The 20,983-nt window shown below is 49.9% G+C and overlaps 14 non-coding genes across 14 annotated transcripts; 7 read left to right on the plus strand and 7 right to left on the minus strand.

The window, feature by feature from the left end:
• Positions 1-11,985: 11,985 nt before the first annotated feature.
• On the minus strand, positions 11,986-12,057 carry Trnaq-uug. Its single transcript has one exon. It is a non-coding gene; the product is annotated as a tRNA-Gln (tRNA).
• Positions 12,058-12,614: 557 nt separating this feature from the next.
• On the plus strand, positions 12,615-12,686 carry Trnap-ugg. The gene has a single exon. It is a non-coding gene; the product is annotated as a tRNA-Pro (tRNA).
• A 507-nt stretch (positions 12,687-13,193) lies between these two features.
• Positions 13,194-13,265, minus strand: Trnaq-uug. Its single transcript has one exon. It is a non-coding gene; the product is annotated as a tRNA-Gln (tRNA).
• Positions 13,266-13,822: 557 nt separating this feature from the next.
• Positions 13,823-13,894, plus strand: Trnap-ugg. Its single transcript has one exon. It is a non-coding gene; the product is annotated as a tRNA-Pro (tRNA).
• Positions 13,895-14,401: 507 nt separating this feature from the next.
• Positions 14,402-14,473, minus strand: Trnaq-uug. Its single transcript has one exon. It is a non-coding gene; the product is annotated as a tRNA-Gln (tRNA).
• Positions 14,474-15,030: 557 nt separating this feature from the next.
• On the plus strand, positions 15,031-15,102 carry Trnap-ugg. The gene has a single exon. It is a non-coding gene; the product is annotated as a tRNA-Pro (tRNA).
• A 507-nt stretch (positions 15,103-15,609) lies between these two features.
• Positions 15,610-15,681, minus strand: Trnaq-uug. Its single transcript has one exon. It is a non-coding gene; the product is annotated as a tRNA-Gln (tRNA).
• A 557-nt stretch (positions 15,682-16,238) lies between these two features.
• Trnap-ugg lies at positions 16,239-16,310 on the plus strand. The gene has a single exon. It is a non-coding gene; the product is annotated as a tRNA-Pro (tRNA).
• Positions 16,311-16,817: 507 nt separating this feature from the next.
• Positions 16,818-16,889, minus strand: Trnaq-uug. The gene has a single exon. It is a non-coding gene; the product is annotated as a tRNA-Gln (tRNA).
• A 557-nt stretch (positions 16,890-17,446) lies between these two features.
• Trnap-ugg lies at positions 17,447-17,518 on the plus strand. The gene has a single exon. It is a non-coding gene; the product is annotated as a tRNA-Pro (tRNA).
• A 507-nt stretch (positions 17,519-18,025) lies between these two features.
• On the minus strand, positions 18,026-18,097 carry Trnaq-uug. Its single transcript has one exon. It is a non-coding gene; the product is annotated as a tRNA-Gln (tRNA).
• Positions 18,098-18,654: 557 nt separating this feature from the next.
• Trnap-ugg lies at positions 18,655-18,726 on the plus strand. Its single transcript has one exon. It is a non-coding gene; the product is annotated as a tRNA-Pro (tRNA).
• Positions 18,727-19,233: 507 nt separating this feature from the next.
• Trnaq-uug lies at positions 19,234-19,305 on the minus strand. The gene has a single exon. It is a non-coding gene; the product is annotated as a tRNA-Gln (tRNA).
• Positions 19,306-19,862: 557 nt separating this feature from the next.
• Trnap-ugg lies at positions 19,863-19,934 on the plus strand. Its single transcript has one exon. It is a non-coding gene; the product is annotated as a tRNA-Pro (tRNA).
• The last annotated feature ends 1,049 nt before the right edge of the window (positions 19,935-20,983 follow it).

A 20,983-nucleotide genomic window follows, 5' to 3' on the forward strand; every position in this document is an offset into this window, starting at 1 on the left:
AACCCGGGCCTCCTGGGTGAAAGCCAGGTATTCTAGCCACTTTTTTTTTCTTTTTTTTTATATTTTAATGCCTGCAATTCAGTCTCAGCTCATTATGAGCAAATGAATGCGTAATTATTATTCCTCTAACAAATATATCTATGGAAAAAAATATTAAGGAACATCCACAACACAGCCACTTCAAAAGAAGTACACTACTGAAATTAAAATCCTAAAACGTGACTATATAATGTAGACTGCTTACTGAAATAAAGATTAAAACACGAAAACTTCAGTCATGGTGTAGAGGAGAAACATACATAAAGGCGGCAAATCCAGAAACAGTATAAAAGAAAATGGCTCACACAGTTGACCTTAGCCAACACCCTCTCTTTCAAATGTCAGGCTAAGCATATTGGCAAAATCATCTCGGAGGCCTGGCAATCGCAAGCGCTGCCAGTAAGCAGTAAGCATGTACTGCCGAAACGCTAGGTGGCCATCCTCTTCATGATAACTGTTGACAAAATGTACGAAATGGCCAATCAACCACATGACGGTATGGAGCTTCGTTCGCGGAAAAAAGGAATAATCGGGCCGGACGATGATGTCAATAGTATAAGCGGCTTCAGCAGACCTAGTGACAAAAGCAAGTTGTTTCCTGAGCCAACGCCAATTAGCAAGGTGCCCACAGCAGGTGAATCGATGTTCAAGGGTATCCACGAGACCACACCGAGTACAGGTGTCCGTGTCAGAAAGACCAATACGGTGCAGTCGTACATTGGTGGGAACCAAATTATTTTTTACACTATACCACGTGGACGCCACGGCCATAGAGTGGATCGGCAAACTAACATTCTTCCAGACGTTCCTCCAGGACACAGATGGAGACGCCAGTTCTATTGGATTGGGACCGGCCAGCCCCTCCCAGCGGGCAATCAAGCCCTTGGTCGTTGGCACCGGTCGCCGCAAGAAGACGTCACCGAGGTAACTCACCGCAATGTAAAATTCCCGAATGTGTTTCAACTTAAAATTTAGGCGTCCGACATCGACAGGTGGAGCAAGGCTCGCCGGACGCACAACAGTAAAAAGCCTGGATGCAATTGAAATCACTTCTTGCGTAACAATTAGAGTCGTTCGGCGGACGTACAAAGCAGACGCCTTGCGAGTAATGTCAGAGAGGCCCAAGCCTCCGGAGATACGCGGTTTCGTCATTACCTCGTAACGTAACTTGAGTAGATGGCCCTTCCATATAAACCTGCTAGACAATTGGCGCAACCTTTTCGCCACCATCATGGGCAGTGGGAACAGCTGAGCAACATAATAAGCTTTACATAGAACGTAGGTGTCTAAAATTCTGACTTTTTGCAAAATGGTAGCAGAGCGCTGCTCATGGACCATCAGAGCCCCCTGTATCTTCTCGGTGACAGATTTCCAATTGAGAGCCGCCATTTTTAGAGGACACCGATCAATGATAATCCCCAAGGACGTATGGCGATCGACAACAGTGGCCCAAGGGACGTCAGCATCGCGAAATCCTCGAATATCAAGGAACTTACATTTACCCTGATTGAGACGCGCTCCAGAGACACGACAGTATGCATCAACTGCCCCTTTCAACAACGGGATATCATCACGTTGACGGAGGAGAACAACGACATCATCCGCATATGCCTTAACCGAGAGCTTCCCACCAGAGAGGGACATACCCTGAAGCTTGAGAGCAATAGTCCGAAGCAGCGGTTCCAGGGACAATAAGAATAAAGACATAGACAGCGGACTACCCTGAGGCACTCCGCGGCGGATAGCAATGGGCGGCGTCAGCTGCCCATTGACTGACACCCGAGCTGTTATTCCCCTATACAAATTGCCAAGAACACCACGTGATGAAGCGTTAAAACCTATTGTACCTAAAACACGATCTAAAAACACATGACTGACGTGATCAAAAGCCTTATAAAAATCAAGGAAGGCAAAGGCACAATGTACGTTTGTAACCGCCGCAACCGAGACAACATCCCGATATTCGGCTACTGGTGTCAGAATAGATCTATCATGAAAACAACATTGATGTGCACCAATCACACCCCGAAGCAGAGAAGACAACCGGCTATTGAGCGCTCTAGCAGCTGTCTTGTAGTCAAAATTCAGCAATGTGAGCGGACGAAGATTGGCAGCAGATAAACGACCAGAGGACTTTGGAATTAAAACAATTTTCCCTACTTTAAAATCGGCAGGCACATCCATCCCCCTGACAATCTCATTTAAAATCTGCGTAAAAATGCCACCCAAAAGAGGCCAAAAACGGAGATAAAATTCTTTAGGCAGGCCGTCTGGACCCGGCGATTTACTGGACGGAGAGCGAGCAATAAAATCGAAAACATCATCTACCTGGAACTCCCGGAGAAATTCGCCGTTCGCGTCAGGCGCGATCGTCGCAGTTAGATCCCCAAAGACATCATCCGAAAGAGACTCACCAGAATCATCGGCAGAATATAGACTAGTGTAATACTGATGAAGAGCACGAACCATTTCCTCCTGTGCAATAAGCTGTCGCCCATCATCCACCGTAAGAGAAGAGATGAAGGAGCGACGACGACGAGTGTGATGCCGTAGCAGGTGGTACAAGGATGTCAGTTCACCTTCAACAAGGGAGTGAGGTTTCGACTTAACTCGCAGACCATCCATCTGTCGTCGTTTAAGGCTCAAGAGCTTGGCTTTAATACGACGAACATCATGGATCCGCAGAGGAGAGGTACCCGCCGCGTCATATAGTTCACGCGGGACAGAGTAGTAAAATTCATACGTGTTCTTAAAATCACGCGCCCTTGCAGCACAGTAAAAAATCAAAGTCTGACGAATCTTGGGCTTGGCAAACGCAGTCCACCAAACCAGCAAGGAGGGGTATCGCGGGACAGAGCGAAGACATCGCTCCCACACGCCACTTATAACATCATCCATAGCGCTGTCGGCAAGGTGGGAAACATTTAACATCCACTGGGAACGATAAAGTTTTGCAGGTTGGTGACTAAGATTTACAGTTGCAGTAAAAGCACAATGGTCAGAAAAACTAGTAGGAATAACATCGACAGAAAGAATTTTATCACATAAAAAATCAGATAAATAGAATCTGTCGAGTCTATTGCATGAGGACGCGGTAAAAAACGTATATTTCACCAGGGTTGGATATTTGTGTTCCCAAACATCTCGCATATGCATCGTACGAACTAAGTCATGTAAATCACGGCAATAATTGAAATTGGGGGACTGGTCTTCAGGGCGTAAAACACAATTAAAATCGCCTCCGAGCAGGAGACTCCGAGGACTCTGGCGCAAAAGATAAATAAGCTCTTCTTTATAAAAGCGCGACCGAGCCACAGTGCGACCCGAACCAGAGGGGGCATACAAAACAACGAGGCGGAGATCAAAAAGACGACAACCAATCCCACGGCCAGAGTCAAGGAATTCAATGTCAGTAATAGGAATGCCCTCTCGAAAGAAAAGAGCAGTTCCTGTTGAATATTCCGGTGCGACATTAAAAACAGTTTGAAATCCAGGTAGAGAGAGATCAGAAAACAACACTTCCTGCAAAAACACTACGTCCGCACAGGCGTCGTAAATAAACTGCCGCAAAGAGGCAATGCGAACGTCGGACTCAATACGGTTAACATTTAAGGTAAGAAAGGTGTATGCTTGAACCATAGAGAGAAAAGCGAGAAAACAAATCACCTACACCGACGCACCAGCGTCACAGTCCATAGCAGGGGTGACGGAGGCATCCGAGGGAGGGGGACTGCTACCCCGTTCCGCGGATCCCTTACGTTTCGGTTTTTTACGAACAGCATTAACGTTCGGCTGAACGCGTAACTTGCGTCGGGTGACGGGCAAGGAAGCTTCAGCCGCCGGTGACGTAGGAGGGTCAAGTTCTGTATCCGACACCACCCGCGCCGGTCCACATGCGGGATCCGGGGTCGCGGGGGAAACATCCGACAAAACGGAATGGTCAACACCTGCACTAGCTTCCGGCAAACATGGACTGCACGGAGGCGAAACGTGAGCAGGAAGGTGCGAGGCCGCAGAGTTGGAAGGAAGCGGAGCAGCTCCGCTGGCAGAGGTATGGGGCAGCGAAGCAGGAAGTTGTCGCGGCTCCACTTGTTGTGACATCGAAGTCGGTTCGGAAGACGGCGCCAACAGGCCCGACCGACGACCCGACTCGAGAGAAGCTGCGTCGGAGGCCGGAGGGGCGCCAGCAGCCGCCACCGGAACCGCTACCTCAGGAGGGCAGGGAGCAGCTACAGTACACAGTGGCTCGGAGGATGCCGGTCGCTCGGACTGGGGCATCTCCGGGAGATCCTCATCCGTACTATTTCCATCGTGTGGGCGACGCCTCTTATTATTCAAAAGTGGCACACCCACATGAGGGACAGACGGAACAACATCAGATTTAGCACGCAAAGGAGGAAATTCTGTGTCAGGGGTGCGCAAAACCTGTGGCGGGGCGCTACTACCATTGGACTGTGCTACACCAAGAGCAGAACCACCTGCAACGAGGTCAGCGACCGTTAACTTGCGACGCTGTTCGAGAGAATTTTTTAAAACAAAAACTCTCCGCGGACAGTCGGTACGCACGTGACCACTTTCATTGCACAAAAAACAGGTGCCAACCTGACCACTATATGTTACATGGACACGATATCCACCGATCTGCAGGTGAGATGGAATATTCTGCTTAACGTGCATTTCGACTGAACGAATACCACTGTAACATTGCAGGCGATGTTGGCTTGACCAGCGTTCAAGGCGAATGCTCTTTACATCACCATACTGCTGTAGACCCTCCTTAAGATAGACATTATCCACCTCCGGTGGAAGGTTGCAAACACGAACACTGGTGTACGTAATGGAAGCATTGGAAAGCAGCACGGTACTTACAGAATCATCCCGATGCCGAAAGAGAACTTGATGACCGTATATAGAAAGAATTTTATCAACCTGAAGTGGGTCCATAAACTTAACAAAGATAACATACAGTTCGGTATCAAAATAAGCAGTGTGCACCTGATCCGAATGAACACCAAAGGTATCTACCAACCAATCATGAATCTCAAGAGAACTAGGTTGCACATGGCGGGTTGACTTGTCAAAAGCAAAACTAACTGTAGCCTGACGAGGAATAACCTGGGACGACATTGTCAAAATATGCGGTCGAAACCGCTACACAAAAAAAAACACTGAAATAAGGACAGAAAAAAAACACAAGGTACGAAACAACGACGGAGAAACACTCACAGAAGTTGCAACACAACACGTAAACAAAAACGATAGTCCACTATACGTAACGCTACGGCGGAGCGGAAGACTAGGCACGTCCACACTGCACGGCGTCTAAAGCGGAACTTCACCATGGAACCGTATGCCTGTAGCGCTCTTAAATTCAGTGGTATCATGTAATTAAGCCGATAAGATGCGATGTTATTACACGTATGGTCCTCAGGAAGTTCAAATGGCTCTGAGCACTATGGGACTCAACATCTTAGGTCATAAGTCCCCTAGAACTTAGAACTACTTAAACCTAACTAACCTAAGGACATCACACACACCCATGCCCGAGGCAGGATTCGAACCTGCGACCGTAGCAGTCCCGCGGTTCCGGACTGCAGCGCCAGAACCGCTAGACCACCGCGGCCGGCTCCTCAGGAAGTGTTTGCGTGGCTAATGAAGCAACCAAGTAGGCTGGAAGTGGAAGGAGCACCTTCGAATGTAGCGAGAATTCTTGCCAGTATTCGTACATGAAGTGATGTCGAAGGATCAGGTAATCAAAATCGCGAAACAGCCACTTTCGTATGGCGGATGCTTCGTGCTGGAAGCAGCCTAGCTATGAAAACAGCTATGGACACAGAGTACTGTCGAAAACTGCGTGCTGACACAGAACGCTACGTAGTGGGCGGATTGTTCGTGTCACGATAACATTTGCACTTCACACGGTCGAAATACTGTCACACAACTCAAGCAGCTCTTTCAGCATTCACGTACACTGGTGTTCAGCACAGCGCATGTTGTAGGTGTCAGATTAAGAAACCTCTTTGAGAATATGGTCCAGCTAGGATGCTGCAACTAGCAAGTGCGGCAAGATCTCAGTAGGTGGCGGCGTGCAGACTTGCTTACTTGTGCGGCCTGTTGGTCTAGGGGTACAGTCTGCCTTCGGCAGGGCAACAGAGCAGACGCGTACGTGTTGACTTCGTGCGGCGCGCGAGCTCGCCTTGTTTACTTTCCGACGGCCGTTGCTTAAGTGCCGGCTTACCTTGTACGATCCATGGCGAACCGTTACCGTAAATCAACACTAAGATTTACTTTCTGCAACGATTATGCCCGACCCAAAGCACTTGAGGTGGAGCGTTTTCTGCGAGAGGAAGTGAAGATCCCGGCGACCGATATTATAGGCATACATTTGTCCATCGTGAGCAGCACGGTCTATGTGAAAATCATTAACGACGCGGCGTGCGAACGCATACTACGTGAGACCAAACAGGGGCTCCGCTTCTGTCACGCTGATGGCAATGTGGGAGAGGTAACCGTCGACCACGCAGGCTTAGGTATGCGAACGATACGCATTTTCGAATTGCCATTCGAACTTCCAGCTGAGGAAGTCGTCGCGGCACTACGCCCATACGGCACAGTCCACGGCCACACTGCGGAGAAGTGGACACAGTTTCGGACGTATCCTGTCCTAAACGGGGTCCGACAGGTCACCATAGATCTCCGAAGCCACGTCCCGTCCTACTTACAGATCGGCGGATGCCGTGCCATAATTATATACGATGGCCAGCCTCGGACCTGTTCCGGGTGCGGCAAAGAAGGCCACCTTAGATCCGAATGCCTACAACGGCGTATTACGCAACTTCCAGCTGCCGAAAAACCACCCACGTCGCAACCTACAGTGCTACCGGTGACCTATGCCGCTGCTCTGGCTTCTCCTACCACTTTGCAACGTCGCCCTGTCACCACAAACGACGCCACCAACGAGCCCGACCAGACACTGACGGAGAGCGCCTCGGACGACCCGCCGCCTCGGCCGGCCATTGACGCCGCTCCGAAGATGCCGACGCAACCAGACGCTGACCCTGATCTCGGAAACACGATGGAGATCGACTCGCTCATCGTTCCTACAGCGGCCTTTCTGCCAGAACGACGTGACTCCCTTCCGTCGTCGGACACGGAGGGTCGCACAAGGAAACAACGTCCCCCGAAACGTCGCAAGCGAAGACGTCGCACCGTTTCCGGCCAAGAGGAGACGTTGCAAGTCGAGGAGGACGTACCCGTCGACCAGCACGAAGCCTCAGAACCCGCTACTGCTGACGAAGACGTCATGAGCGCGGAGACATCTATCGGTGTGCCTGCGCCCCGTGCTGACGCTGAACTAAATCATGAACGTCTCACAGGCGACACAACACCACGCACAATTACAACATCTTCTGAAGACAAAATGGACGATACACCAGTTTCCGCTTCCACGGCGTGGCACGAGGAGGAGGTCACGGAGCAGGAGCCGTTACGGGACCCTGCGCCGTCACGGCCGCACCACTAATCATACTCTCCCCAGACTCCCCTGCGGCCCAGCGGGATAACGTTCCGCTGCGACGCCCACACCCTTGCGCGGACGGCGGAGTGGACCAGCCACCAGCAATCCGACACCAGGCCTACCGGATAGCAACCATCAACACCAACAACATCCGTTCCAGGGTGAAAATCCGCCTTATGCAGGAGATGTTCTGGGCTTCGGATATTGATTTCGCCCTTCTGCAGGAAGTTCACTTGGCTAGTCTCCCGGATATTAATGGCTATACCGCCCACGCCTCCGCGAGTGATCCTATGGGCCGCGGGGTGGCCATCTACGTCCGCCACGGGATTTCTGTAACCGATGTCGCCTTCCTTCCATCAACTCGGGGCATGGCACTCACTGCCATGGGGACACGCATCATTAATGTCTACGCTCCCTCAGGCACCGAACGACGGCATGAAAGAGCCCAGTTTTATTCCGAGGAAATCGCTCCCCTGTTTTTAGGGCGTTATGACCATTGCCTACTAGGAGGTGACTTTAACAGCGTTCTGCATCCTAAAGATCAGATTCCCCACTATACTACATGCCAGGAGCTACGTATAGTGGTGCGAGACCTCCTGCTTCACGATACCTGGGAAGTACAACACGGCGACCTTTCTGGCCATACCTTTCTTACAAGTCATTCCGCAAGCCGACTAGACAGGATATATGTCTCACAAACTCTTAGATCTGCGATACGGGGCGCCGAGCGCTGGCCGCTGGCCTTTTCCGACCATTGCGCTTACATCTGTACGGTCCTCCTTCCGCCGCAATCAGTATGGCGCAGCCGTGCGCCATGGAAACTCAATACCTCACACTTGCATGACCAGGCGTGTCGCCAACAAGTCACTGACACGTGGACAGCCTGCGAACGACGCCTTCCCCGCTACCGCTCGACATTGACATGGTGGTTGGACTGCGCCAAGCCGGCGATCCGGAGGACACTGATGAGATACGGGAAGGACATGGCCGACTGGCATCGCATCACTGTTGACTTCTATTACGCGATTCTCCGAGATCTGGATGCTCAACCGCCAACCCCGGACAACCAGTTGGAACGGCAAGGAACTAAGGCGAAGATAATTGCGCTGGCACGCCGGAAATTGCAAGGGGTCGTGATACGGACGCGGCGCCACGATCACGCGGATTTAGAAATTCCATCCATGCATGATATAGTGTCCGACAACCGAAGGCGTCGTCGGCAGATCATCAGCACTTTGACAACGCCTCATGGAACGCAGGAGACCACTCAGAATGACATCGTCCGCGCATTCGTCGAGCACTACCGTCGTACTTATAGTGATGACGACTCTGAAACTGCAGCAGACGACTCCATTTTGAATTACGTCACGCGCACCCTCCCCCACACGGAGGCGGATGCTTTGACAGTGGCGGTCACGCTAGACGAAGTCAACAACGCAATCGCCAAAGGTGCAGTCAACAGATCGCCCGGCATTGACGGCTTACCGATTGAGTTTTACCGTACCTTTCGGGACCTCATGGCCCCACGGTGGACGACTATGTATCAAGAACTGATAACATCTGACCAAGCAATCCCACCCGCCTTTGCTGAGGGCATCATTATACCAGTCCACAAACCAGCCCGTGGTTCGATGGTCACGAGTTACAGACCGCTCACCCTCCTCAATGCCGATTACAAGATTTTCGCGCGCTTACTGGCAATGCGGCTCCGAACTACACTCCCTCATATCCTCTCGCCAGAACAAACGACGCCTGGCGGACAGATTAACATACAGACTGCCACAGGGGAATGCCGCGACTTAATTGCGATAGCGGCGGCCTGCAGGCTCCGGGCAGCGGTCGTCGCTATAGACTTCGACAGCGCCTTCGATAAAGTGCGTCATCTTTTCCTGTTTTCGGTGGCAGCCCGAATGGGCATCCCCCCTCCGTTTCTCGACGTCATCCGGCGTCTTTACGACAGTGCCAGTTCACGTGTCCAAGTCAATGGACGTATAGCAGGGCCGGTACCTATCTGCCGTTCGATACGGCAGGGGTGCCCCCTCTCTACCCTCCTGTATGCTATTGCCCTTGAGCCCCTTATTGGGGCCTTGACGACCAAGCTTTCTGGCCTCACCCTACGCCAACGCACTTTTCGCTGTCGGGCATATGCTGATGACCTCCTCCTCCTCATTCGCTCCGGCTCTGAGATTCGGGATGTCCTCGACTTGATTACCCGTTATGGGGCTGCCGCTGGCAGTGCCATGAATGTCGCCAAATCTTCTGCAATGCACATTGGACGAGGCCTCCAGGAGGGTGGAGTGGCACCACTGCCGCTTGTGCGGACTTTCCGGTACCTGGGCATTACCTTTACCCCCACGGTCACACGCACGGCGGCAACGAATTTCCGTCGCCTGTTACACGTCATCCGCAACGACGTCCGCCAGAACCTCTTGCGCCGCCAGGACACACTTCAAAGGGTTGCGTTTATTAATCTTTATGTGGCATCAAAATTGGTTCACATCGCGCAAGTTCTCCCTCTGCCAACTGCAATTGGGCGCAACCTTCAGGCGGCTTTTGGCTATTACCTCACGGCTGGTTCAATGTTTAAAGTCCGTTATGAGACACTTACCCTGCCCACACGGTATGGTGGCGTCGGGCTCGTCAATGTCCGTATGCGATCTGCAGCCTTGTACATGAGTACCATGAGAAAACAGTGGATGGGCCAGGGTACATCTCTAACACGCAGCTTGCTTGAGGTCCTCCTACCAGCTTCCACCTCACCACCAGTGTCTGTCGGCCATATCGTGCCTCATTTGTCCCATCTTTCGACCTTTTTCGTCGACTACAGTTATATACATACCAGTCTCCCAGATACACGCCCACCTAGGACTAAGGATTTTTACAGCCTGTTGCTGCGCTGTGTTCCCCGGAATGTGATGGAGACCAAACACCCCTCCATCCAGTGGCCCATAGTGTGGACTACCGTCCACCAGCCCTTCCTCCCTACGAACGTCCGGGCGCTGTGGTATCACATAGTCAACAGGAAATTTGCCACGAAGCAGCGCCTGCACAACATTGGCTTGTCAGAATCCCCTCTTTGTCTCCTTTGCCAGCAACTGGACACTGATGAACACCGTCTGACATGCGCCTCATCGCAAGATGTATGGCGCTTCGTGCAGCAAATCATTGCCTGCTATCTCCGGGTGCCACCAGACACAGTCGAGCCTCGAATGTTTCTATACCCGGAGGACCGACATTTTCCCGCCGCCAAATGTCATGCTATTACGTGGGTCAAAGGGTGGGCGGTCGCTTATCTCTTTAATGAAGGACCTAAATCCCGCCTCGACTTCTGGACCTATTTACGAACAGCCCATGCAGCTCTCGAAAACACGCCACGTTACCGAACATTATTTGCTAACTATCTTCTAGCGGTCCTTGTTAGACCTCCACTGAGTTGGGGGGTGCCTGGCACAGAGGGCACCCTCCCCTCCTCCCCCGGCGGTGTCTGAGTTTCAACCGCCTACGATCTATTCTACTTCTGACCTCCGCGGATGGGAGAGCGCGTCGCAGATTGCGCGGATTTTATTTCTTTTTGCTCTTCCTTTTTCCTTTCTTTTTCTTTATCTAGAATTTATATTTCTTTTATCTTTCGCATATGTGTTCCCATAATTTCATGCTATTAGTGAATATTACAAAAACACATGCAAATAAATAAATAACAACGCCTTCCACTACTGTTGATTCCTGTTTCTCCCACTTCCCTAAGCACCACAGGCTCGGTGGTGGTGCGGGGGACACTGTGGCCAGGCCTCAGGTTTCGACCCCTGCCCACTTTGCCCTCCGAGCCCCCACCGGTCCACTAAAAAAAAAAAAAAAAAAAAAAAAAGGGGTATGATTCCTGCTTTGGGTGCAGGAGGTCCCGGGTTCAAATCCCGGACAGGCCCTACTTTTCACTTTCGCGACAACCCAGCACTACGATAAACTTGCGAGTCTCTGAAAGTAAGCCATGCAGCAGGACAAACTGCATGTCGGGCCACCGGCCCATGAGACTCTCAGGTGCGTCTTATGGAAAGCAATCTACGTGGCAGGATTAAGCCGTCTCCGCTTACTTATATCTATACGTAAAGACTGGCACGTACAACGATTCTATTCGTTCCCCAGGAACTAGTACATCGCATGCAAGTTTGGTAAATGCATGCGCATGCAGCACCCAAAACGGTGAGATGTCTTTCCTGCGGGGAGGAACAGCTGAGGTCGTCTTTTCGCAGTTGAACCCCTTACGTCTCGTTATTAATCCTAGTAGCAAAAGCATAAGCATTTGGAGCGCTCCCCACTCACGTGTGGACTGCTATTAACATTTTGCATTTCATGATCCTAGTTAAATTTCTGCATATACAATTCCAACCACCGGCTCGTACACATTTCTAGAAACGATCGCAAAACAGAGCGTCAGGTTCCACCGAGACTCGAACTCGGATCGCTGGATTCAAAGTCCAGAGTGCTACCCATTACCCCATGGAACCGGATGCCTGTAGCGCTCTTAAATTCAGTGGTATCATGTAATTAAGCCGATAAGATGCGATGTTATTACACGTATGGTCCTCAGGAAGTGTTTGCGTGGCTAATGAAGCAACCAAGTAGGCTGGAAGTGGAAGGAGCACCTTCGAATGTAGCGAGAATTCTTGCCAGTATTCGTACATGAAGTGATGTCGAAGGATCAGGTAATCAAAATCGCGGAACAGCCACTTTCGTATGGCGGATGCTTCGTGCTAGAAGCAGCCTAGCTATGAAAACAGCTATGGACACAGAGTACTGTCGAAAACTGCGTGCTGACACAGAACGCTACGTAGTGGGCGGATTGTTCGTGTCACGATAACATTTGCACTTCACACGGTCGAAATACTGTCACACAACTCAAGCAGCTCTTTCAGCATTCACATACACTGGTGTTCAGCACAGCGCATGTTGTAGGTGTCAGATTAAGAAACCTCTTTGAGAATATGGTCCAGCTAGGATGCTGCAACTAGCAAGTGCGGCAAGATCTCAGTAGGTGGAGGGGTGCAGACTTGCTTACTTGTGCGGCCTGTTGGTCTAGCGGTATGATTCCTGCTTTGGGTGCAGGAGGTCCCGGGTTCAAATCCCGGACAGGCTCTACTTTTCACTTTCGCGACAACCCAGCACTACGATAAACTTGCGAGTCTCTGAAAGTAAGCCATGCAGCAGGACAAACTGCATGTCGGGCCACCGGCCCATGAGACTCTCAGGTGCGTCTTATGGAAAGCAATCTACGTGGCAGGATTAAGCTGTCTCCGGTTACTTATATCTATACGTAAAGACTGGCACGTACAACGATTCTATTCGTTCCCCAGGAACTAGTACATCGCATGCAAGTTTGGTAAATGCATGCGCATGCAGCACCCAAAACGGTGAGATGTCTTTCCTGCGGGGAGGAACAGCTGAGGTCGTCTTTTCGCAGTTGAACCCCTTACGTCTCGTTATTAATCCTAGTAGCAAAAGCATAAGCATTTGGAGCGCTCCCCACTCACGTGTGGACTGCTATTAACATTTTGCATTTCATGATCCTAGTTAAATTTCTGCATATACAATTCCAACCACCGGCTCGTACACATTTCTAGAAACGATCGCAAAACAGAGCGTCAGGTTCCACCGAGACTCGAACTCGGATCGCTGGATTCAAAGTCCAGAGTGCTACCCATTACCCCATGGAACCGGATGCCTGTAGCGCTCTTAAATTCAGTGGTATCATGTAATTAAGCCGATAAGATGCGATGTTATTACACGTATGGTCCTCAGGAAGTGTTTGCGTGGCTAATGAAGCAACCAAGTAGGCTGGAAGTGGAAGGAGCACCTTCGAATGTAGCGAGAATTCTTGCCAGTATTCGTACATGAAGTGATGTCGAAGGATCAGGTAATCAAAATCGCGGAACAGCCACTTTCGTATGGCGGATGCTTCGTGCTAGAAGCAGCCTAGCTATGAAAACAGCTATGGACACAGAGTACTGTCGAAAACTGCGTGCTGACACAGAACGCTACGTAGTGGGCGGATTGTTCGTGTCACGATAACATTTGCACTTCACACGGTCGAAATACTGTCACACAACTCAAGCAGCTCTTTCAGCATTCACATACACTGGTGTTCAGCACAGCGCATGTTGTAGGTGTCAGATTAAGAAACCTCTTTGAGAATATGGTCCAGCTAGGATGCTGCAACTAGCAAGTGCGGCAAGATCTCAGTAGGTGGAGGGGTGCAGACTTGCTTACTTGTGCGGCCTGTTGGTCTAGCGGTATGATTCCTGCTTTGGGTGCAGGAGGTCCCGGGTTCAAATCCCGGACAGGCTCTACTTTTCACTTTCGCGACAACCCAGCACTACGATAAACTTGCGAGTCTCTGAAAGTAAGCCATGCAGCAGGACAAACTGCATGTCGGGCCACCGGCCCATGAGACTCTCAGGTGCGTCTTATGGAAAGCAATCTACGTGGCAGGATTAAGCTGTCTCCGGTTACTTATATCTATACGTAAAGACTGGCACGTACAACGATTCTATTCGTTCCCCAGGAACTAGTACATCGCATGCAAGTTTGGTAAATGCATGCGCATGCAGCACCCAAAACGGTGAGATGTCTTTCCTGCGGGGAGGAACAGCTGAGGTCGTCTTCTCGCAGTTGAACCCCTTACGTCTCGTTATTAATCCTAGTAGCAAAAGCATAAGCATTTGGAGCGCTCCCCACTCACGTGAGGAATGCTATTAACATTTTGCATTTCAGGATCCTAGTTAAATTTCTGCATATACAATTCCAACCACCGGCTCGTACACATTTCTAGAAACGATCGCAAAACACAGCGTCAGGTTCCACCGAGACTCGAACTCGGATCGCTGGATTCAAAGTCCAGAGTGCTAACCATTACACCATGGAACCGGATGCCTGTAGCGCTCTTAAATTCAGTGGTATCATGTAATTAAGCCGATAAGCTGCGCTGTTATTACACGTATGGTCCTCAGGAAGTGTTTGCGTGGCTAATGAAGCAACCAAGTAGGCTGGAATTGGAAGGAGCACCTTCGAATGTAGCGAGAATTCTTGCCAGTATTCGTACATGAAGTGATGTCGAAGGATCAGGTAATCAAAATCGCGAAACAGCCACTTTCGTATGGTGGATGCTTCGTGCTGGAAGCAGCCTAGCTATGAAAACAGCTATGGACACAGAGTACTGTCGAAAACTGCGTGCTGACACAGAACGCTACGTAGTGGGCGGATTGTTCGTGTCACGATAACATTTGCACTTCACACGGTCGAAATACTGTCACACAACTCAAGCAGCTCTTTCAGCATTCACATACACTGGTGTTCAGCACAGCGCATGTTGTAGGTGTCAGATTAAGAAACCTCTTTGAGAATATGGTCCAGCTAGGATGCTGCAACTAGCAAGTGCGGCAAGATCTCAGTAGGTGGCGGGGTGCAGACTTGCTTACTTGTGCGGCCTGTTGGTCTAGGGGTATGATTCCTGCTTTGGGTGCAGGAGGTCCCGTGTTCAAATCCCGGACAGGCCCTACTTTTCACTTTCGCGACAACCCAGCACTACGATAAACTTGCGAGTCTCTGAAAGTAAGCCATGCAGCGGGACAAACTGCATGTCGGGCCACCGGCCCATGAGACTCTCAGGTGCGTCTTATGGAAAGCAATCTACGTGGCAGGATTAAGCCGTCTCCGCTTACTTATATCTATACGTAAAGACTGGCACGTACAACGATTCTATTCGTTCCCCAGGAACTAGTACATCGCATGCAAGTTTGGTAAATGCATGCGCATGCAGCACCCAAAACGGTGAGATGTCTTTCCTGCGGGGAGGAACAGCTGAGGTCGTCTTCTCGCAGTTGAACCCCTTACGTCTCGTTATTAATCCTAGTAGCAAAAGCATAAGCATTTGGAGCGCTCCCCACTCACGTGAGGAATGCTATTAACATTTTGCATTTCAGGATCCTAGTTAAATTTCTGCATATACAATTCCAACCACCGGCTCGTACACATTTCTAGAAACGATCGCAAAACACAGCGTCCGGTTCCACCGAGACTCGAACTCGGATCGCTGGATTCAAAGTCCAGAGTGCTAACCATTACACCATGGAACCGGATGCCTGTAGCGCTCTTAAATTCAGTGGTATCATGTAATTAAGCCGATAAGATGCGATGTTATTACACGTATGGTCCTCAGGAAGTGTTTGCGTGGCTAATGAAGCAACCAAGTAGGCTGGAAGTGGAAGGAGCACCTTCGAATGTAGCGAGAATTCTTGCCAGTATTCGTACATGAAGTGATGTCGAAGGATCAGGTAATCAAAATCGCGAAACAGCCACTTTCGTATGGTGGATGCTTCGTGCTGGAAGCAGCCTAGCTATGAAAACAGCTATGGACACAGAGTACTGTCGAAAACTGCGTGCTGACACAGAACGCTACGTAGTGGGCGGATTGTTCGTGTCACGATAACATTTGCACTTCACACGGTCGAAATACTGTCACACAACTCAAGCAGCTCTTTCAGCATTCACATACACTGGTGTTCAGCACAGCGCATGTTGTAGGTGTCAGATTAAGAAACCTCTTTGAGAATATGGTCCAGCTAGGATGCTGCAACTAGCAAGTGCGGCAAGATCTCAGTAGGTGGAGGGGTGCAGACTTGCTTACTTGTGCGGCCTGTTGGTCTAGGGGTATGATTCCTGCTTTGGGTGCAGGAGGTCCCGGGTTCAAATCCCGGACTGTCCCTACTTTTCACTTTCGCGACAACCCAGCACTACGATAAACTTGCGAGTCTCTGAAAGTAAGCCATGCAGCAGGACAAACTGCATGTCGGGCCACCGGCCCATGAGACTCTCAGGTGCGTCTTATGGAAAGCAATCTACGTGGCAGGATTAAGCCGTCTCCGCTTACTTATATCTATACGTAAAGACTGGCACGTACAACGATTCTATTCGTTCCCCAGGAACTAGTACATCGCATGCAAGTTTGGTAAATGCATGCGCATGCAGCACCCAAAACGGTGAGATGTCTTTCCTGCGGGGAGGAACAGCTGAGGTCGTCTTTTCGCAGTTGAACCCCTTACGTCTCGTTATTAATCCTAGTAGCAAAAGCATAAGCATTTGGAGCGCTCCCCACTCACGTGTGGACTGCTATTAACATTTTGCATTTCATGATCCTAGTTAAATTTCTGCATATACAATTCCAACCACCGGCTCGTACACATTTCTAGAAACGATCGCAAAACAGAGCGTCAGGTTCCACCGAGACTCGAACTCGGATCGCTGGATTCAAAGTCCAGAGTGCTACCCATTACCCCATGGAACCGGATGCCTGTAGCGCTCTTAAATTCAGTGGTATCATGTAATTAAGCCGATAAGATGCGATGTTATTACACGTATGGTCCTCAGGAAGTGTTTGCGTGGCTAATGAAGCAACCAAGTAGGCTGGAAGTGGAAGGAGCACCTTCGAATGTAGCGAGAATTCTTGCCAGTATTCGTACATGAAGTGATGTCGAAGGATCAGGTAATCAAAATCGCGGAACAGCCACTTTCGTATGGCGGATGCTTCGTGCTAGAAGCAGCCTAGCTATGAAAACAGCTATGGACACAGAGTACTGTCGAAAACTGCGTGCTGACACAGAACGCTACGTAGTGGGCGGATTGTTCGTGTCACGATAACATTTGCACTTCACACGGTCGAAATACTGTCACACAACTCAAGCAGCTCTTTCAGCATTCACATACACTGGTGTTCAGCACAGCGCATGTTGTAGGTGTCAGATTAAGAAACCTCTTTGAGAATATGGTCCAGCTAGGATGCTGCAACTAGCAAGTGCGGCAAGATCTCAGTAGGTGGAGGGGTGCAGACTTGCTTACTTGTGCGGCCTGTTGGTCTAGGGGTATGATTCCTGCTTTGGGTGCAGGAGGTCCCGGGTTCAAATCCCGGACAGGCTCTACTTTTCACTTTCGCGACAACCCAGCACTACGATAAACTTGCGAGTCTCTGAAAGTAAGCCATGCAGCAGGACAAACTGCATGTCGGGCCACCGGCCCATGAGACTCTCAGGTGCGTCTTATGGAAAGCAACCTACGTGGCAGGATTAAGCCGTCTCCGGTTACTTATATCTATACGTAAAGACTGGCACGTACAACGATTCTATTCGTTCCCCAGGAACTAGTACATCGCATGCAAGTTTGGTAAATGCATGCGCATGCAGCACCCAAAACGGTGAGATGTCTTTCCTGCGGGGAGGAACAGCTGAGGTCGTCTTCTCGCAGTTGAACCCCTTACGTCTCGTTATTAATCCTAGTAGCAAAAGCATAAGCATTTGGAGCGCTCCCCACTCACGTGAGGAATGCTATTAACATTTTGCATTTCAGGATCCTAGTTAAATTTCTGCATATACAATTCCAACCACCGGCTCGTACACATTTCTAGAAACGATCGCAAAACACAGCGTCAGGTTCCACCGAGACTCGAACTCGGGTCGCTGGATTCAAAGTCCAGAGTGCTAACCATTACACCATGGAACCGGATGCCTGTAGCGCTCTTAAATTCAGTGGTATCATGTAATTAAGCCGATAAGCTGCGCTGTTATTACACGTATGGTCCTCAGGAAGTGTTTGCGTGGCTAATGAAGCAACCAAGTAGGCTGGAATTGGAAGGAGCACCTTCGAATGTAGCGAGAATTCTTGCCAGTATTCGTACATGAAGTGATGTCGAAGGATCAGGTAATCAAAATCGCGAAACAGCCACTTTCGTATGGTGGATGCTTCGTGCTGGAAGCAGCCTAGCTATGAAAACAGCTATGGACACAGAGTACTGTCGAAAACTGCGTGCTGACACAGAACGCTACGTAGTGGGCGGATTGTTCGTGTCACGATAACATTTGCACTTCACACGGTCGAAATACTGTCACACAACTCAAGCAGCTCTTTCAGCATTCACATACACTGGTGTTCAGCACAGCGCATGTTGTAGGTGTCAGATTAAGAAACCTCTTTGAGAATATGGTCCAGCTAGGATGCTGCAACTAGCAAGTGCGGCAAGATCTCCGTAGGTGGAGGGGTGCAGACTTGCTTACTTGTGCGGCCAGTTGGTCTAGGGGTATGATTCCTGCTTTGGGTGCAGGAGGTCCCGGGTTCAAATCCCGGACAGGCCCTACTTTTCACTTTCGCGACAACCCAGCACTACGATAAACTTGCGAGTCTCTGAAAGTAAGCCATGCAGCAGGACAAACTGCATGTCGGGCCACCGGCCCATGAGACTCTCAGGTGCGTCTTATGGAAAGCAATCTACGTGGCAGGATTAAGCCGTCTCCGCTTACTTATATCTATGCGTAAAGACTGGCACGTACAACGATTCTGTTCGTTCCCCAGGAACTAGTACATCGCATGCAAGTTTGGTAAATGCATGCGCATGCAGCACCCAAAACGGTGAGATGTCTTTCCTGCGGGGAGGAACAGCTGAGGTCGTCTTTTCGCAGTTGAACCCCTTACGTCTCGTTATTAATCCTAGTAGCAAAAGCATAAGCATTTGGAGCGCTCCCCACTCACGTGTGGACTGCTATTAACATTTTGCATTTCAGGATCCTAGTTAAATTTCTGCATATACAATTCCAACCACCGGCTCGTACACATTTCTAGAAACGATCGCAAAACACAGCGTCAGGTTCCACCGAGACTGGAACTCGGATCGCTGGATTCAAAGTCCAGAGTGCTAACCATTACACCATGGAACCGGATGCCTGTAGCGCTCTTAAATTCAGTGGTATCATGTAATTAAGCCGATAAGATGCGATGTTATTACACGTATGGTCCTCAGGAAGTGTTTGCGTGGCTAATGAAGCAACTAAGTAGGCTGGAAGTGGAAGGAGCACCTTCGAATGTAGCGAGAATTCTTGCCAGTATTCGTACATGAAATGATGTCGAAGGATCAGGTAATCAAAATCGCGAAACAGCCACTTTCGTATGGCGGATGCTTCGTGCTAGAAGCAGCCTAGCTATGAAAACAGCTATGGACACAGAGTACTGTCGAAAACTGCGTGCTGACACAGAACGCTACGTAGTGGGCGGATTGTTCGTGTCACGATAACATTTGCACTTCACACGGTCGAAATACTGTCACACAACTCAAGCAGCTCTTTCAGCATTCACATACACTGGTGTTCAGCACAGCGCATGTTGTAGGTGTCAGATTAAGAAACCTCTTTGAGAATATGGTCCAGCTAGGATGCTGCAACTAGCAAGTGCGGCAAGATCTCAGTAGGTGGAGGGGTGCAGACTTGCTTACTTGTGCGGCCTGTTGGTCTAGGGGTATGATTCCTGCTTTGGGTGCAGGAGGTCCCGGGTTCAAATCCCTGACAGGCCCTACTTTTCACTTTCGCGACAACCCAGCACTACGATAAACTTGCGAGTCTCTGAAAGTAAGCCATGCAGCAGGACAAACTGCATGTCGGGCCACCGGCCCATGAGACTCTCAGGTGCGTCTTATGGAAAGCAACCTACGTGGCAGGATTAAGCCGTCTCCTCTTACTTATATCTATACGTAAAGACTGGCACGTACAACGATTCTATTCGTTCCCCAGGAACTAGTACATCGCATGCAAGTTTGGTAAATGCATGCGCATGCAGCACCCAAAACGGTGAGATGTCTTTCCTGCGGGGAGGAACAGCTGAGGTCGTCTTCTCGCAGTTGAACCCCTTACGTCCGGTTGTTAATCCTAGTAGCAAAAGCATAAGCATTTGGAGCGCTCCCCATTCACGTGTGGACTGCTATTAACATTTTGCATTTCATGATCCTAGTTAAACTTCTGCATATACAATTCCAACCACCGGCTCGTACACATTTCTAGAAACGAACGCAAAACACAGCGTCAGGTTCCACCGAGACTCGAACTCGGATCGCTGGATTCAAAGTATAGAGTGCTAACCATTACACCATGGAACCGGATGCCTGTAGCGCTCTTAAGTTCAGTAGTATCATGTAATTAAGCCGATAAGATGCGATGTTATTACACGTATGGTCCTCAGGAAGTGTTTGCGTGGCTAATGAAGCAACCAAGTAGGCTGGAAGTGGAAGGAGCACCTTCGAATGTAGCGGGAATTCTTGCCAGTATTCGTACATGAAGTGATGTCGAAGGATCAGGTTATCAAAATCGCGAAACAGCCACTTTCGTATGGCGGATGCTTCGTGCTGGAAGCAGCCTAGCTATGAAAACAGCTATGGACACAGAGTACTGTCGAAAACTGCGTGCTGACACAGAACGCTACGTAGTGGGCGGAGTGTTCGTGTCACGATAACATTTGCACTTCACACGGTCGAAATACTGTCACACAACTCAAGCAGCTCTTTCAGCATTCACATACACTGGTGTTCAGCACAGCGCATGTTGTAGGTGTCAGATTAAGAAACCTCTT

Source organism: Schistocerca americana, chromosome 2, assembly GCF_021461395.2.
Source record: "Schistocerca americana isolate TAMUIC-IGC-003095 chromosome 2, iqSchAmer2.1, whole genome shotgun sequence".
Taxonomy (NCBI): domain Eukaryota; kingdom Metazoa; phylum Arthropoda; class Insecta; order Orthoptera; family Acrididae; genus Schistocerca; species Schistocerca americana.